This window comes from Heterodontus francisci, chromosome 35 (assembly GCF_036365525.1).
Source record: "Heterodontus francisci isolate sHetFra1 chromosome 35, sHetFra1.hap1, whole genome shotgun sequence".
NCBI lineage: Eukaryota > Metazoa > Chordata > Chondrichthyes > Heterodontiformes > Heterodontidae > Heterodontus > Heterodontus francisci.
In genome coordinates, this window is record NC_090405.1 from 17,145,030 (window position 1) to 17,164,197 (window position 19,168).

Here is a 19,168-nt window from a genome sequence, read left to right on the forward strand (position 1 = left end):
TATTTCACAGTAGCAACATGCTTGAAAAGTTTCATTATCAACTTTGACATCTGTGTCTTGTGAACTTTAATTCAAAATACATGATGAACTTGAATCACATAAAAAAATAGCCTTTGTGAAGGATATGGGTTTGCAATGGCTGTTCCTCCTTGTACAGAATTTCAGTGCTGATTCATCAAAGGTAACTTCTTTGACGTAAATTTGTTCACAGTTACATTCAACCTGGAAAACAGCTTGATATTAATCTCACTGAAGGAGAGTGTTTGTGTCATTATGTGTTGCTTTTAACCGAGACTGGGACATGACGCAAGTGGGAGGGTTTATCTGAGGTTTGGAATATTTGTCAGTCAGGAACAAGAAAAATCAAAGGAACCAAATAAGAAAACCTATGTCTCATGTGGTTACCGAGAAACAGTGAGAAGATATTAAACTTTGTTGTATTTAATACAACTGTGTGAACTTTGATCTTTGCGGCCTTTTATAAACAGTATTTGAAGGGTCTCAGTAAAAATGTTCAGTGTTGATGAGAGTGGGGTCTGGGTGAGCAGCTGCTTAATGTGACGGGGTCAGGACTGGATGCAGCAAGTTCTCTGACAGTCTCTCTCTGATGGGTTGAGTTGATTTTCAACTGGCAGCTGTTGCTGTTTTGATAATTCAAGTTCCCTCCACTGATTTTTTTGGACAGACAGTGCAGTATGAGGATGTAAAGGGTTAATGCTGAAGACAGTGGGATTAACCCCTCCCACAATCAGAGTGATGATGTAACAGTCACATGAGATGAGGTTTGGGAGGAGAGAGCAGCACCAAGGATGCCAGTTTCGGAGGCTTGATGAGTGTGTATATAGTATTGTGTAAATTAGAAAAGAGTTCTTAGTTCTTTCAGCAGGAAATGTGTCCAGAAAATATCACGAAACTCACAATTTTATGATTCAGGAGTTGGAACACAGGGATATTAACTCCAAGTGACAGTAGTGGTTTCATTTAACAAAAGAAAAGGAGAGAATAATATTGCTCATTGATTGAAATCCCCCAGTGAGGAGACAGTTAAACAGGTGATCTGTTGGGGCATCCTTCGATCCAAGGTTTCGGCAGCATTTAATCTCCCTTTTTGGTGAAACTCTCTGTTTTTTGCATCTTTTTTTAATCCAGCTTTGATGGACCAGTGAAAAAACTGAAAAAAGTGAACAGATCCATCCTTTCTTTTCTTCCTTCTTCCCATCAGTTTCTCTTTTCTGTCCCAATTTAATCTGCTGTTTTATCCATTCCAATCATAATTCAACATTCCAATCAAATCTATTTGTTATTCCACAGTGTCTCTCCATGTGTTTTATTCTGTTGTATTCTCTCACAGTCTGTTTGATGATCAATGTTACATCTCACTCTCTGTTCTGGTGAAGATCAGCAGCAGTGATATCTGTTTACTCCACCCGACAAGTCGGCCTGAGGCTGTGTCTCATCGATAATGTGGAGTTAGGAACATAGGAACATAGGAGCAGGAGTCGGCCATTCAGCCCATCGAGCCTGCCCCACCATTCAATATGATCATGGCTGATCATCCACTTCAATGCCCTTTTCCCCACACTTTCCTCATATTCCCTTATGTCATTTGTATTTAGAAATCTATCAATCTCTGCTTTAAACATACTCAATGACTGAGCTTCCACAGCCGTCTGGGGTACAGAATTCCAAAGATTCACAACCCTCTGAGTAACAACATTTCTCCTCATCTCTGTCCTAAGTGGCTTGCCCCTTATTTTGAAATTGCATCCCCTGGTTCTCGACTCCCCAACCAGGGGAAACATCTTAGCTGCATCTACCCTGACTGTCCTTTAAATATTTTGTAGGTTTCAATGAGATCACCTCTCATTCTTCAAAACTCTACAGAATAGAGCCCCAGTTTCCCCAATCTCTCTACATAGGACAGTCCCACCATCCCAGGAACAAGTCTGATGAACCTTCTTTGCACTCTATCTATGGCAATAATATCCTTCCGAAGGCAAGGGGACCAAAACTGCACACAGTACTCCAAGTGCAGTCTAACCAAGGTTCTATACAATTGAAGCAAGAATTCACTACTCCTGTACTCAAATCATCTTGCGATAAAGGCTAACATACTATTAGCCTTCCTAATTGCTTGCTGCACCTGCATGTTAGCTGTCAGTGACTTATTGACATGGACACCCAGGTCTCCCTTATACTCTATACCTCAGTTAATAAAGGAAAGGACCTGCTGAACCACCTTATTGACCTGTACTGCTACTTCAGGGATCTGTGGACATTCACTCCAACGTCCCTCACTTCCTCTACACCATTCAGTGTTCTCCCATTAATTGTGTATTCCTTTGCCTTTTTTGACGCCTGCTCTCGCTGTTCCCTGCTCTCCGAGTGAACTCTTGCTCCCTCTCTCTCCTGGGCTCTTTATGCTCCACTCTGCTCTCACTGTTTCCCGCTCTCTTAATGTATCAATATTTGTTTGCCTTGTGTTTAATTTAAAATATGGATTAACTGTATTTTACAGTTGTAGGTTTTATTTGGTAGTCCTGTGCAAGTTGTGGATTGGTATTTAATATTCAGCTCTGTGAAAACGATTGCGAATGAAAATATAACTTTCAATCTTATACATGGGCTGGTCTGCAAGCTCCAAGTCCTTCATTTTGTAGTAATGGAATTGATACTGTATCTTTCAGTCTTAATCTCTGTGGGATTTTTGAACTGGTATGTAATGCATAACTTGGTCTAACGTTCTGATGTACATTATTGGGATTCATAGGGTCATAGGAAATAGGGGCATTAGGCCATTCAGCCCATCGAGCCTGCTCCAACATTCAAACAGATCGTGACTGATCATCTACCTCTACGCCATTTTTCTCTGCCATCTCCATATCCCTTGATCTTGTTAGTATTCAGAAATCTATCGATTTAAGTCTTGAATATGTTCAATGATTGATCTTCCACAGCCCTCTGGGATAAAGAATTCCACAGATTTCTCACCCTCTGAGTAAAGAAATTCCTGCTCATCTCAGTCTGCCCTTATTCTGAGACTGTGTCCCCTTGTTCTGGACTCACTAGACAGAGGAAACATCCTATCCATATCTACCCTGTGACACCCTGTAAGAACTTTGCCTGTTTCAATGAGATCACTTCTCACTCTTCAAAACTCTAGAGAATTTAGGCCCAGTTTCTGCAGTCTCTCATCATAAGACAATCCCACCATCCGAGGGGATGAGACCGGTGAATCTCTGTTGCACTCCCTCTGTGACAAGTCTATCCTTCCTTAGATAAGGAAACCAAAATTGTACAGAATACTCCAGGTGCGGTCTCATCTAGACTTCATACATCTTTACTCATGTACTCAAATATGCTTTCAATGAAGCCAACATACCATTTGCCTTCCTAATTGCTTGCTGCACCTGCATACTAGCTTTTAGTGTCTCATGAACAAGGACACCCAGGTGCCTTTGGACATCGACACTTCCCAGCCTCTCACCATTTAAGAAATACTCTGTCTTTCTGTTTATTCTACCAAAGTGGAGAACTTCACATTTATTCACATTATATTCCATCTGCCATGTTCTTGCCCATTCATTTAACCTGTCCAAATCCCCTTAAAGCCTCCTTGCATTAATTCTGTACCTTTCAATTCTGTAAATTTTGTCTGTTCTATTTCAGATTTTATATTTAAAATGTCACCATGGTGACAGAGTTTATTTAGATCTGATAGTGAGTTTGTTTTTGGACTGTGATTGATGTATCAACCTGTCAGCTGTACTGAATTGGAGTGAAATAGAAACAACTTCTGTCTCTCCCGCTGTTGTTTGACTGTTGGATTGAAAATGTGTCTCTCTTGACTTTGGGATCAGTGTCTGTCTGACTACTTCTTTTGTTTGCTCCATTGGAACTGATGAACTGGCAGTATCTCTGTGCTTTGGGAGTGATCCTGTACCGACTGTGTGTTGGAACGAGATCACTGCACTTTTCCTTGTGTCCAAGAATCACCACATCCAGTCAGGTTCCTTCATGTATTTTCCTGCAGGAATGAAAGAACTGGTGAGGTAGAAGATACAAAAGCGATCAATGTAATCGTCCCAATAATAATCATTATGAACAATCGCGAAATGAAAACCAGGAACACAAACAGTGTCAGTGTCTGACTCCACTGCAGTACTGCAGTATTCAGCTTCTGTTTACCAGGTGTTTGCAGTGGTTTTCCAACAAGTTTGTGACATTCAGAAACAACACAAGCCCTGCACTGCTCAATGACTGGGACTGTCCGATAGAGCAGTGACCTTTACACAGTCACATTTCTATTTCAACAGAAAACAAGCAGCCACTATTTAAAATGTGCCTTTCACACTTCTCACCTGGTGTCTGCAATAAATGTTCTTTGTCTAACTGTCCACATCGTTATTTTGCGGCTATTTTCCCCCACTGTTCACGATCCAACAAACAGTGAGAGACTGGAACTAAAGCAGGAAAATTCCCTCTCCTTTGGGTGGTGAAATTGTCAGTGATTTTCAATAGTGATTTCTTCCCATTGTGTCTCCCTGAGCCTGTACAGACACTGTCCGAGAATGAACTCTCCCTTCCCCGTGTCCCCGGCTCACTCCATGTTCCGGGAGCAGCTCCTGCTCCACAGTGTCTGTTACAAACACTCCCCGACTCCCCCTCAACTTCCCACCACTCAATGCTAATCTCTGAGCACATCTGCGGACACGCTCCCAAAGCAGTGGCTGCTGGAAGCAGATGCTGTTTGTTCCCTTCCCCCGGGCCCGGGAAGTCTCCATTAGCAGCTGATTTAAAGCATCTTCCCCTGATTGAGTGAATGGCCTCACAGACTGGGTTGGGGAAAGGCTGCGCATGCGCTCCACTCCTCATTGTGACGTCCCACTGGGGGCTTCAGTATTCACTAGTGAGAGGGACCTGGTCGTTTGTGAGGACAGCGTGAAACAGGCTGATATGCTCGAACAGGTTGATGTTAAGAGAGAGGATGTGCTGGAAATTTTGAAAGACATGAGACAGATAAGTCCCTGGGGCCAGACGGGATATACCCAAGGATATTAAGGGAAGCGAGGGAAGAGATTGCCGCGCCTTTGGCGATGATCTTTGCGTCCTCACTGTCCACTGGAGTAGTACCAGATGATTGGAGGGTGGCAAATGTTATTCCCTTGTTCAAGAAAGGGAATAGGGATAACCCTGGGAATTATAGACCAGTCAGTCTTACGTAGGTAGTGGGCAAATTATTGGAGAGGATTCTGAGAGACAGGATTTATGATTAGTTGGAAAAGCATAGTTTGATTAGAGACAGTCAGCATGGCTTTGTGAGGGGCAGGTCATGCCTCACAAGCCTTATTACATTCTTTGAAGATGTGACAAAACACATTGATGAAGGAAGAGCAGTGGATGTGGTGTATATGGATTTCAGCAAGGCGTTTGATAAGGTTCCCCATGGTAGGCTCATTCAGAAAGTAAGGAGGCATGGGATACAGGGAAAGTTGGCTGTCTGGATACAGAATTGGCTGGCCCATAGAAGACAGAGGGTGGTAGTAGATGGAAAGTATTCAGCCTGGAGCTCGGTGACCAGTGGTGTTCCGCAGGGATCTGTTCTGGGACCTCTGCTCTTTGTGATTTTTATAAATGACTTGGATGAGGAAGTGGAAGTCTGGGTTAGCAAGTTTGCCGATGACACGAAGGTTGCTGGAGTTGTGGATAGTGTGGAAGGCTGTTGTAGGTTGCAACAGGACATTGACAGGATGCAGAGCTGGGCTGAGAAGTGGCAGATGGAGTTCAACCTGGAAAAGTGTGAAGTGATTCATTTTGGAGGGTTGAATTTGAATGCAGAATACAGGCGAAAAGACAGGATTCTTGGTAGTGTGGAGGAACAGAGGGATCTTGGGGCCCATGTCCATAGATCGCTCAAAGTTGCCACCCAAGTTGATAGGGTTGTTAAGAAGGCGTATGGTGTGTTGGCTTTCATTAACAGGGGGATTGAGTTTAAGAGCCGCGAGGTTATGCTGCAGCTCTCTAAAGCCCTGGTTAGACCACACTTGGAATATTGTGTTCAGTTCTGGTCGTCTCATTATAGGAAGGATGTGGAAGCTTTAGAGAGGGTGCAGAGGAGATTTATCAGGATGCTGCCTGGACTGGAGGGCATGTCTTACGAAGAAAGATTGAGGGAGCTGGGACTTTTCTCATTGGAACGAAGAAGGATGAGAGGTGACTTGATAGAGGGGTACAAGATGATGAGAGGCATAGATAGAGTGGATAGCCAGAGACTTTTTCCCAGGGTGGAAAGGGCTATCACCAGGGGGCATAATTTTAAGGTGATGGAGGAAGGTTTCGGGGAGATGTCAGAGGTAGGTTCTTCACACAAGAGAGTGGTGGGTGCATGGAATGCACTGCCAGCGGTGGTAGTAGAAGCAGATACATTAGGGACATTTAAGCGTCTCTTGGATAGGTACATGGATGATAGTAGAATGAAGGGTATGTAGGTAGTTTTGATCTTAGAGTAGGTTAAAGGTTCGGCACAACATCATGGGCCGAAGGGCCTGTACTGTGCTGTACTGTTCTATGTTCTATGTTCTATAACACAGGTGTTGGGAGGCTCAGCCTGGCTACGCAATGTTACAAGGACGCTGAGTGACACCATCGACAACGGGACAGAGAGAAAAACACACAGAAAACGAATAGACTGTGAGGAAGCAAAAGTGAGGAACGGAGAGAGAGAGACAGACAACGAAACTGAGATGGAGAAACAAGGCATTTGTATGATTGTGCTCTCCCTGTTGTCTAAAGGTATTTCCTGTTGTGTAAATATGTTTTCTGTTGTGTAAAGATGTACCCTGTTGTTGTGTAAAGGTTTTCCCTGTTATTGTTTTATTTTCTGTTACTGACCGTCTCCTCACTGTGGCCATTTGTCCTGGTTTTATTGTGGCCAAAATCACCATCTGGTGGTGGAGAGGAGACTCTGCAGGAAGGGGTTGACAAAGTGGGAGAGACTCGGCTGGTCCGTGTTTGCAGTTTGTGTTCGTGTGAGCAAAAGTGATTTGTTACTGATTGATGTGTTCACTCGAAGGAAAAAGCTGATTGCAATCGAGTGCATCTTGTTATTATGGGGAAACACTTGATGTTTTGAAAGTGAACTGTTTGTGTTACTACCAAACATAAATAGCAGAGAATGGTTTCGATCCATCGACCTCTGGGTTATGGGCCCAGCACGCTTCCGCTGCGCCACTCTGCTGTTAGTTTAAATTTTAGCTGCCTGTTAGTGAAATATGTTCATTTCTCCAATGTTTTTATAAAAATAGGATTGTGGTCGGATTTCTCAAGAATCCCAGACTCAGCAACATACGTGCTGACGGACTCACCCTCACTGCACAATGACACAAGGACACTGAGTAACAGCACCGACAATGAGGCAGGCAGAGAAAGACACACAGAAAACCGGGAAGAGAATATCAGGGCCCAGAAAGGAACAGACAGAGAAAGACACACAGAAAACCAGGAAGAGATTATCAGGACCCAGAAGGGAACAGACAGAGAAAGATACTGAGCAAACCAGCAAGAGACAGCGAAAGACTGATGATTTATGTAATTGTGTTCTCTGTTGTGTAAAGATGTTCCCTGTGTTCTTTTAAAGATATTTCCTGCTGTGTAATATGTTCTCTGTTGTGTTACTGTATTCGCTGTTGTGTAAAGATGTTCTCTGTTATTGTGTAAAATGGTTCCCTGTTGGGTAAAGATCTTCTCAGTTGTGTAAATATGATCCATCTTGTGTAAAAGTGTTCCCGGTTGTTTAAATATGTTCCCTGCTCTGTAATGTAGAGTTGAGTCTGCACTAATGGAATTGCTACAGTATCTTCCAGTCTGATACTGGATGAGGGCTGGAATATGATCCAAAGCACAGTCTATACAAATTGAATTGCTATTGTATCTTTTAGTTTCACAATCCGGGGGAGTTTTAAACTGAATTCTCAGTTTGTATCTCAGGTTATACTATCTTTCAGATTCTCTCAATCTGATATCACACTTGAGATTTAGACTTAAGAAAGGATGTACTGGCATTGGAGGAGTTCAAAAGCGATTCACTCAGCTGATTCCTGAGATGAAGGGGTTGACTTTTGAAGAACGGCGAAACAGGTTATTCATTCGTGTTTAGAAGAATGAGGGGTGATCTTTTTGAAACATACAAGATTCTGAGGGGGCTTAACAGGGTGAAGAAGGGTCTCTGACCTGAAACATTAACTCTGCTTCTCTCTTCACAGATGCTGCCAGACCTGCTGAGTATTTCCAGCATTTCTTGTTTTTATTAACAGGGTAGATGTTGAGAAGATGTTTCCACTAGTGGGGGAATCTCAAACTAGGCAACATCTTTTGGGCCTCCTTATCTCGAGAGACAATGGATACGCGCCTGGAGGTGGTCAGTGGTTTGTGAAGCAGCGCCTGGAGTGGCTATAAAGGCCAATTCTGGAGTAACAGGCTCTTCCACAGGTGCTGCAGAGAAATTTGTTTGTTGGGGCTGTTGCACAGTTGGCTCTCCCCTTGCGCCTCTGTCTTTTTTCCTGCCAACTACTAAGTCTCTTCGACTCGCCACAATTTAGCCCTGTCTTTATGGCTGCCCGCCAGCTCTGGCGAATGCTGGCAACTGACTCCCACGACTTGTGATCAATGTCACACGATTTCATGTCGCGTTTGCAGACGTCTTTATAACGGAGACATGGACGGCCGGTGGGTCTGATACCAGTGGCGAGCTCGCTGTACAATGTGTCTTTGGGGATCCTGCCATCTTCCATGCGGCTCACATGGCCAAGCCATCTCAAGCGCCGCTGACTCAGTAGTGTGTATAAGCTGGGGATGTTGGCCGCTTCAAGGACTTCTGTGTTGGAGATATAGTCCTGCCACCTGATGCCAAGTATTCTCCGAAGGCAGCGAAGATGGAATGAATTGAGACGTCGCTCTTGGCTGGCATACGTTGTCCAGGCCTCGCTGCCGTAGAGCAAGGTACTGAGGACACAGGCCTGATACACTCGGACTTTTGTGTTCCGTGTCAGTGCGCCATTTTCCCACACTCTCTTGGCCAGTCTGAACATAGCAGTGGAAGCCTTACCCATGCGCTTGTTGATTTCTGCATCGAGAGACAGGTTACTGGTGATAGTTGAGCCTAGGTAGGTGAACTCTTGAACCACTTCCAGAGCGTGGTCGCCAATATTGATGGATGGAGCATTTCTGACATCCTGCCCCATGATGTTCGTTTTCTTGAGGCTGATGGTTAGGCCAAATTCATTGCAGGCAGACGCAAACCTGTCGATGAGACTCTGCAGGCATTCTTCAGTGTGAGATGTTAAAGCAGCATCGTCAGCAAAGAGGAGTTCTCTGATGAGGACTTTCCGTACTTTGGACTTCGCTCTTAGACGGGCAAGGTTGAACAACCTGCCCCCTGATCTTGTGTGGAGGAAAATTCCTTCTTCAGAGGATTTGAACGCATGTGAAAGCAGCAGGGAGAAGAAAATCCCAAAAAGTGTGGGTGCGAGAACACAGCCCTGTTTCACACCACTCAGGATAGGAAAGGGCTCTGATGAGGAGCCACCATGTTGAATTGTGCCTTTCATATTGTCATGGAATGAGGTGATGATACTTAGTAGCTTTGGTGGACATCCGATCTTTTCTAGTAGTCTGAAGAGACCACGTCTGCTGACGAGGTCAAAGGCTTTGGTGAGATCAATGAAAGCAATGTAGAGGGGCATCTGCTGTTCACGGCATTTCTCCTGTATCTGACGAAGGGAGAACAGCATGTCAATAGTCGATCTCTCTGCACGAAAGCCACACTGTGCCTCAGGGTAGACGCGCTCGGCCAGCTTCTGGAGCCTGTTCAGAGCGACTCGAGCAAAGACTTTCCCCACTATGCTGAGCAGGGAGATTCCACGGTAGTTGTTGCAGTCACCGCGGTCACCTTTGTTTTTATAGAGGGTGATGATGTTGGCATCGCGCATGTCCTGGGGTACTGCTCCCTCGTCCCAGCACAGGCATAGCAGTTCATGTAGTGCTGAGAGTATAGCAGGCTTGGCACTCTTGATTATTTCAGGGGTAATGCTGTCCTTCCCAGGGGCTTTTCCGCTGGCTAGGGAATCAATGGCATCACTGAGTTCCGATTTGGTTGGCTGTATGTCCAGCTCATCCATGACTGGTAGAGGCTGGGCTGCATTGAGGGCAGTCTCAGTGACAGCATTCTCCCTGGAGTACAGTTCTAGGTAGTGCTCAACCCAGCGGTCCATCTGTTTGCGTTGGTCAGTGATTATGTCCCCCGATTTAGATTTGAGGGGGGTGATCTTCTTGATGGTTGGCCCAAGAGCTCTCTTCATGCCATCATACATTCCTCTGATGTTTCCGGTGTCTGAGGCCAGCTGAATATGACTGCATAGGTGTTGCCAGTAGTCGTTTGCGCAACGCCTAGCTGTTCTTTGTGCAGTACTTCTGGCTGCTTTAAGTGCTGCGGATGTTAAATCGCTGGGGGCTTTCTTGTAGTTCAAAAGTGCAATGCGCTTAGCGGCTATGACAGGTTCCAGCTCTTCATTATGAGATTGAAACCAGTCTGCATTTCTCTTCGCACTTTTGCCATAGGTGGTCAAAGCTGACTCATAGATGGCGTCTCTGATGTGGGCCCACTTGGTCTCAGCATCCCCTGTGGGAGTGTTTTGAAGGGCTGTTACAAGTGAATTTAGAAATTTTTGTAACAGCTGTGGGTGAGAAGATGTTTCCACTAGTGGGGGAATCTCAAACTAGGCAACATAGTTACAGAATAAGGGGACACTCATTTAAAACTGAGATGCAAAGGAATTTCTTCTCTCAGAGGGTAGTGAATGTCTGGAATTCTCTACCCCAGACAGTATTGGAGGCTAAATCACTGAAAGTATTTAAAGAGGATGTAAATAGATTTTTGAAATATTGGAGAGTTGAGGTCCATGAAGAGCTGGCATGAAAGAGGAGTTGAGGTCTGGGGCAGATCAGCCATGATCTTACTGAATGGCAGGGCAGGCTTGAGGGGCCGAATGGCCTACTCCTGCTCCTATTTCTTCTGTTCTTATGTTATGTTATAGCTAATGTATATGTCAGGATGCACTATGGGAATTAATACTGAAACTTATAAACTCATAATGTGTGTAAATATTGGGCTGATATTTAACTTGAATCTCAGAGTACACTATTGTGGTTAATTCTGTAAGTTTGAAAAGGGAACTCTGTTCCATAATGAAAACAAGAAATGCTGGAAATACTCAGCAGGTCAGGCAGCATCCGTACAGAGAGAAGCAAAGTTAACGTTTCAGGTCAGTGACCTTTCAGATGCTGCCAGACCTTTTGAAAGTCCATGTACACCACATCAACAGCATTGCCCTCATCATCCCTCTCTGTTACCTCATCAAAAAACTACAGCAGGACAGTTAAACATGATTTTCCCTTAAGATATCCATGCTGGCTTTCTTGAATTAACCCACATTTGTCCATGGGATTATTAATTTTGTCCCGAATTATTCTTTCGAGAAGTTTTCCCACTTCCAAAATTGAACTGACTAGGGAGTGAAATGAGGTGAGTTGCTCTAACAGAGAGCCAGCACGGGTTCGACAGGCTGAATGGCCTCCTTCTGTGCTGTAGCCATTCTATGATTGTATGATTCTAGCAACAACTGTTGGTGGAGAGGCAGTGATGCAGGAATGGGTTGACTGAAAGGGGAAAGTCTGGGCTGGTGTGTGTTCGGGTTTGTGAATAAAGGTGATTTGGAAGCTGTGTTCCAAATTGAAGTGTTTACTGGAAGGAAGAAGTTGATGTAAATAAAGAGTAAAACGTGTTCAGATGAAGCGTGGTGTGATTGTGGATAGCAGTAAATATAGTGTTGGTGAATTATTTGTGTTAATAAACTTCCACTGCGCCCTCTGCTGCAGGCTGCTGTTTATATCCAGCTGTGTATTAGTGCTGTGTGTTAACAAGATAAATGTTTGTTTCAACGCTGTTTATAAAGCAATAGCATTGCACTCAAAGAGTCCCAGACATAGCAACACACGTACAAAAGCAAAATACTGCGGATGCTGGAAATCTGAAACATAAACAGAAAATGCTTGAAATAGTCGGCAGGTCTGGCAGCATCTGTGGAGAGAGAACAAAGTTAATGTGAGCTAAGGAAACAGACTTGAACTGTTAACTGTTTCTCTCTGCACAGATGCTGCCAGACCTGCTGAGCATTTCCAGCATTTTCTGTTTTTATTACAGCAACACAGGTGTTGGGAGGCTCAGCCTGGCTACACAATGTTACAAGGACGCTGAGTAACACCATCGACAACGGGACAGAGAGAAAAACACACAGAAAACCAAGAATAGACTGTGAAGAAGCAAAAGTGAGGGACAGAGAGAGAGGCAACGAGACTGAGATGGAGAAACAAGGCATTTGTATGATTGTGTTCTCCCTGTTATCTAAAGGTATTTCCTGTTGTGTAAATATGTTTTCTGTTGTGTAAAGATGTCCCCTGTTGTTGTGTAAAGGTTTTCCCTGTTCTTGTTTTATTTTCTGTTACTGACCATCTCCTCTCTGTGACCATTTGTCCTGGTTTTATTGTGGCCAACATCACCATCTGGTGGTGGAGAGGAGGCTCTGCAGGAAGGGGTTGACAAAGTGGGAGAGACTCGGCTGGTCCGTGTTTGCAGCTTGTGTTCGTGTGAGCAAAAGTGATTTGTTACTGATTGATGTGTTCACTAGAAAGAAGAAGCTGATTGCAATGGAGTGCCTTTGGAAGCATCTTGTTATTTTGGGTAAATACTTGATGTTTTGAAAGTGAATTGTTTGTATTATTACCAAACATAAATAGCAGAGAATGGTTTCGATCCATTGACCTCTGGATTATGGGCCCAGCACGCTTCCGCTGCGCCACTCTGCTAACTGCTGGTTTCAATTTCAGCTGCCCGTTAGTGAAATATGTTCATTCCCCAATGTTTTTATAAAAATAGGATTGGAGTCGGATTTCTCAAGAATCCCGGACTCAGCAACACACGTGCTGACGGACTCACCCTCACTGCACAATGACACAAGGACAATGAGTAACAGCACCGACAATGAGGCAGACAGAGAAAGACACACAGAAAACCAGGAAGATATTATCAGGACTCAGAAAGGAACAGACAGAGAAAGGTACTGAGCAATCCAGCAAGAGACAGCGAGATAAATGCAAAATACTGCGGATGCTGGAAATCTGAAACAAAAACAAGAAATACTGCAACCACTCAGCAGGTCTGGCAGCATCTGTGGAAAGAGAAGCAGAGTTAACGTTTCGGGTCAGTGACCCTTCACCAAGGAGGCGAGGACAAATGGTATGGGAAGCAACAACTAATTTTTAGTAAAAAACGGGTGTAAGTATTGCTTCCATTAATGTGCGTAGCATTAAATCTACTACGCAATGTGTTTCAACCTTGGATTACCTTGCCAAGGTCAAAGCTGACCTACTGTTTCTGCAGGAGTGTGGAATACCACACCTCAGCAGCTACAGGCAGTGGTCGCGATGGTGGTCCCACGGGCCATCGATCTGGTCGGGGGGTAATGACTGCCGTTCCTCCGGCCTGGGTATTCTGCTGCGGGGAGCTAACTTCACCATCTCCGAAGTTAAGGAGGTGGTGGGCGGCCGCCTCCTCGTAGCAGACGTGATGTACAACAACGCTCCGCTCCGGTTGATCAACGTGTACACCCCGGTACAACGCAGCGAGCGGCTGACCGTCTTCCAGCAGCTGGCGACGTCCAGGCCGGTCATCCTAGGCGGTGACTTCAACTGCATCATCTGGTGATCTAAAATGGACCAGGGCGGGAGGGACACGATGTTCAAACCTCTGGACAAGGGCGGGAAAAATGTACCCAACGTCGCCCTCATCCTGATGACCACCTTCGTGTGCAGCTGCACCAAGCTGTGTGTGGAGCCCCAGTACACAAACACCAAGTGTCACTATGTGCTGAGGTGTTGCGAAGGATGGGTCTGGTCACATTGCCGCGGATCGCTTCATCCAGTTGGACCATACCGTACCAGCTATCCTTCGTGGGAATGTTTCTGCGGGAAAACACCTTTGACCACCAATCCATCAGGCAGTGGTCTGCACGGAATGTCCTCAAGGCCCTACGGGAAAAGGAGATGGTGGATCCGATCGGATGGTTCCCCGAGCAGACTGCCAAAGTCATTTGGCAGAATGCCTCATCACCAGAACTATCAAACAAGCACCAAGATGTAGCTTGGCTGGTGGTAAGAAGAGCCCTTCCTGTCAGATCCTTCCTGCATGCCCGAAGTCTCGCCCCCTCCACACGCGGCCCTCGAGGTGGCTGCGGTGGGGAAGAGACAGTTGCCCACCTCCTCCTGGAATGTGTCTTTGCAAAGCAGGTGTGGAAAGAGATGCAGTGGTTTTTGTCGAGGTTCATCCCAAGCAGCTCTGTAACACAGGAGTCTGTGCTCTACGGGCTGTTCCCAGGGATGCACACCGAGATAAACATTAACTGCTGCTGGAGGACCATCAATTTGGTGATAGACACTCTTTGGTCTGCCCGAAATCTGCTGGTCTTGCAGCGCAAAGAGTTGTCCACGACCGAGTTTTGCAGACTGGCACATTCCAAGGTCCAGGACTACGTGCTGAGGGACGCACTAAAGCTTGGGGTAGCCACTGCAAAGGCTCAATGGGGAAAGACCACTGTGTAAGGTCCCCCCGCCATAGTGAACTGGGCAGCTGGACCATTTGGAAACCCCTCGTGCTGTATACACCAGATATGGGTTTGCTGTAAAATGTCCATGTCAGGTAAAACGGAGTGGAAGGGTTGTGAGGCAACTCACTCCTGTATTGAAGAAAACTGATTTCCTTTGCACTTTTTGGAATGTCAACTTGGTGCTGTTTTGAACTGTTGTATAATGCATTTTTTACAGATTTATATGAAGAAAGCATATTTTTAGGAATAAAATCCTGGGGATTCATATGCATAGTTCTTTGAAGGTGGCAGGACACATTGAGAAAGTAGTTAGCAAAGCATATGGGATCTTGGGCTTCATCAATAGAGGTACTGAGTACAAAAGTAGGGAAGTTATGCTGAACCTGTATAAATCTCTAGTTGGGCCACAACCAGAGAATTGCATCCAGTTCTAGTCAACACACGTTTGGAGGGATGTGAGTGTCCTTGAGAGGGTGGACGAGATTTATCAGAATGGTTCCAGACATGAGGGATTTTAGCTGTAAGGTTAGGTTGGAGAAGCTGGGGTTGTTCTCCTTGGAGCAAAGGAGATTGAGAGGAGATTTGATAGACATGTACAAGATTATAATAAATATGACAGGTTTAGATAACTTACAGGGCGATGGGGATAGAGCGGGGGAATGGGACTGAATGGATCGATTTACATGGGCTTGATGGGCAAAATGACTTACTGTACTGTAGTGACTCCATGACTCAATGACTCTCTCTCCTTCTCTCTCTCTCTCTCTCTGTCTATCGCTTTACCTCTCTCTGCCTCTCTCTCTCTATCTGTCTTTAGCTGGTCCTCTAACTTTCTATCGCACTCTCTCTCTCTCTTTTTTTTCACTCTCTCTCTCTCCATTACACACATATTTGTCAATCACATGTCAAAGAAGGAAGCGTAATGAAGGAATGGCTGCGCTCTTGAAAATGTTTCCAGCAGAATAGTTAAATGTTTAAAGTTTCTGTAGGGAGTTTGACCTGAGATGGTGAGACACAAGGATGTGAGGTTATTAAAGTCTTCACCAAATGTAATAGGGAATAATTTTCTTCACTGGTGAACCCAAAGGAACAAATATGGCACAAGAATGAGAAAAGTCAGAGGATTGAGAAACATCCAATGGTTCTTCACATATACAAGTCAGCAGACCCACAGAAAAACAGTAGGTTGAGAGTTCAGATCCAGTGATAGACTGGACAAATATCGAGCCAGTGCTTTTTTCTTTATAAACCCAACATCTGTCCACTTGGCTATTGCACCTCGTCTCGATGTATCTGATAATACTGATACTATTTGTATTCCACAGTTGCTTTGAAATCACAGGCAATATAAATGGATTGGGAATGTCAATGGTCAGGAACCATTAATGGATTGGGAAAGTCAATGGACTGGAAAATATCAGTGGATTGGGAAATTCTATAGACTGAGTTATATCAATGGATTGGGACAGTTCAGTACATTGTGAAACATCAATGGATTAGGAAACAGGAATTAAAGGGACAGATGGAGTTCAACCTGGAAAAGTGTGAAGTGATTCATTTTGGAAGGTCGAATTTGAATGCAGAATACAGGCTTAAAGACAGGATGCTTGGTAGTGTGGAGGAACAGAGGGATCTTGGGGTCCATGTCCATAGATCGCTCAAAGTTGCCACCCAAGTTGATAGGGTTGTTAAGAAGGCATATGGTGTGTTGGCTTTCATTAACAGGGGGATTGAGTTTAAGAGCTGCGAGGTTATGCTGCAGCTCTATAAAGCCCTGGTTAGACCACACTTGGAATATTGTGTTCAGTTCTGGTCGCCTCATTATAGGAAGGATGTGGAAGCTTTAGAGAAGGTGCAGAGGAGATTTACCAGGATGCTGCCTGGACTGGAGGGTATGTTTTACGAAGAAAGGTTGAGGGTGCTAGGGCTTTTCTCATTGGAACGAAGAAGGATGAGAGGTGACTTGATAGAGGGGTACAAGATGATGAGAGGCATAGATAGAGTGGATAGCCAGAGACTTTTTCCCAGGGCAGAAAGGGCTATCACCAGGGGCCATAATTTTAAGGTGATGGAGGAAGGTTTCGGGGAGATGTCAGAGGTAGGTTCTTTACACAGAGAGTGGTGGGTGCATGGAATGCACTGCCAGCGGTGGTAGTAGAAGCAGATACATTAGGGACATTTAAGCGACTCTTGGATAGGTACATGGATGATAGTAGAATGAAGGGTATGTAGGTAGTTTGATCTTAGAGTAGGTTAAAGGTTCGGCACAACATCGTGGGCCGACGGGCCTGTACTGTGCTGTACTGTTCTATGTTCTATGTTCCAGATGAAAGGATTGCATTAATCAATGGATTAGAATGTGGAGAGGCAGGAGAAAATGATGCCATTTTAAGTAGGGGGCCGGGGGTTAGTAGAAACAGACCAGGGCTATTTTACTCTCTATCTCACTCCTTTCTTCTATCTGGCTCATTATCACATCCTCTCTCTCTCAGAGCGGTGGGAATCACTGGAACCCACACTTGCTGCTCAGATTGTTTGGTTCCGGGAAAATACAAGGTCCACATCAGATTGACAGGAAGGATAAATGTGATTCAGAGCCAATCATATTCCTTTTGGTGATGTGTGCTCAGCTTTGTTATATCAGCAAAGGCAGCAGGAAATGCAAATCCTGAAGAGTTTTGATAGAGTGAAGAAGGAGAAAGTGTTGCCAGTGACAGAAGGGTCAGTAACCAGAGGAAACACATTTAAAGTAATTGACAAAAGAATTCGAACTGTGATGAGGAAGTTGTTTTTTCAGCAGTGTGTTGTTCTGGTCTGGAATGCAATCCTGAAAGGTCAGTGGAAGCAGATTCAATGTTAACTCTAAATGGAATTGGATATATACCTGACATGGAAAATATAACAGGGCAATGGGGGAAAGGACAGGAGTGTGGGATGTGGGATTAATAGAATAGCTCTGTTAAATATCAAGCAAATGCACAGTATTAAGGTTCAGTGCTTGGACCTCAGATATTTTCACTCTGTCAATGGCAGAGAAGGCTCAAGGGACCATGTGGCTACTCCTCTTGTTCTTCCCAGTGTCCAGGACAAAGTGCAACATCACACTGATTTCCAGATGGCCAAAACAAATGCAACGGACATCTTTTCTGGAAACATTACATTTAAAGTGAGAAACTAATCATGAGGCATGTACGGGGATTGAACCTGTGATCTTCAGTTTACAAGACTGACGCCTTACCACTTGGCCACCATGCCTTTTGTTAATGGACACCTGAGGCTCCAGAGGAGGATTTGTGATTCTTTTTCAATTTGGTTGAAACAGCATCGAGAAACATGCACAGAAATAAAGAGGGATTGTGGAATGGGTAACAGATCAGCCTCATTTACATCATCAGCATCATGAAATCTTCATTCAGACATTCCATTCCCATCCTCAGCTTTTCTCACATCTGTACAATAATATAAGAGTGGACATTGGGTTGTTACTGGGCAGATTATATAAATAGACTATGTGCATCATCACAGGAAGTGATGTAATATAATCTGTACGGCACCTCATGGAGAGTTGTCGATGAAACCTTCAATGCAAGATGTGCAGAGTAAACTCAGGTTATTTTAAACGTCAGATTCTTATAAATTGTGTACTAAGCCTTGACAGATATCAGAATATTATATGGGGGCCGCAGTAAACCAAAGCAAAGATGGAGAAATCTTTGCCTGTACCTTTGAAAAGGTCACTGGACTGAACCAAGCCGAGGAGTGGCCGAGATGTTTCCAGAACTTTGCAAGGTATTGTCCTGCATCGGGTCTCGTGCAGAAGCCAGACATGGAGCAGGTCAGTACGCTATTGTCTGCAATGGAGGGAGTGTGCAGGCAACATCCTCATGAAGAACAGAAGGCTACGTGTGAAGAAGTTATTAAGGCACTCAAGACCTATTTTAATTGAGGAAAAAAATGTCATCGTGGAGCCAAAGTTAAAACGCTGCATTTGCTGACAACGCAACCACCAGGTGACGCTGTACTAGCACATGCGCAAATGCAGCCTCTTCCACTGAAACGTCACTGTCTGTGACATTCAGGCAGCTGCCAGGATTAAAGATGGAGCTACTCAATTTATCACAGAAAACAACTTCGACCGAAAAATTCCCTCAAAGGTTGCCATCGCCGCCTCCATCCCACCCTCAACAGTCCCCCGCTCCCTCTTGCGCATTCGCCAGTTATACAGTACCAAGTCATCTTAATTCACCGAAAGTGAATTACTTTCGGAGCAGTGACTGTCATTTCATAAGCAAATATGGCACAGTGGCACAGTGGCGTGCACTGTAGCCTCACAGCTCCAGCCACCCGGGTTCAATTCTGGGTACTGCCTGTGTGGAGTTTGCAAGTTCTCCCTGTGTCTGCATGGGTTTTCTCTGGGTGCTCCGGTTTCCTCCCACAAGCCAAAAGGCTTGCAG

General features: G+C 44.7%; 2 non-coding genes across 2 annotated transcripts; both read right to left on the reverse strand.

Moving 5' to 3' along the window:
* Positions 1–7,165: 7,165 nt before the first annotated feature.
* Positions 7,166–7,237, reverse strand: trnam-cau (transfer RNA methionine (anticodon CAU)). The gene has a single exon. It is a non-coding gene; the product is annotated as a tRNA-Met (tRNA).
* Positions 7,238–17,897: 10,660 nt separating this feature from the next.
* trnat-ugu (transfer RNA threonine (anticodon UGU)) lies at positions 17,898–17,969 on the reverse strand. Its single transcript has one exon. It is a non-coding gene; the product is annotated as a tRNA-Thr (tRNA).
* Positions 17,970–19,168: the final 1,199 nt, after the last annotated feature.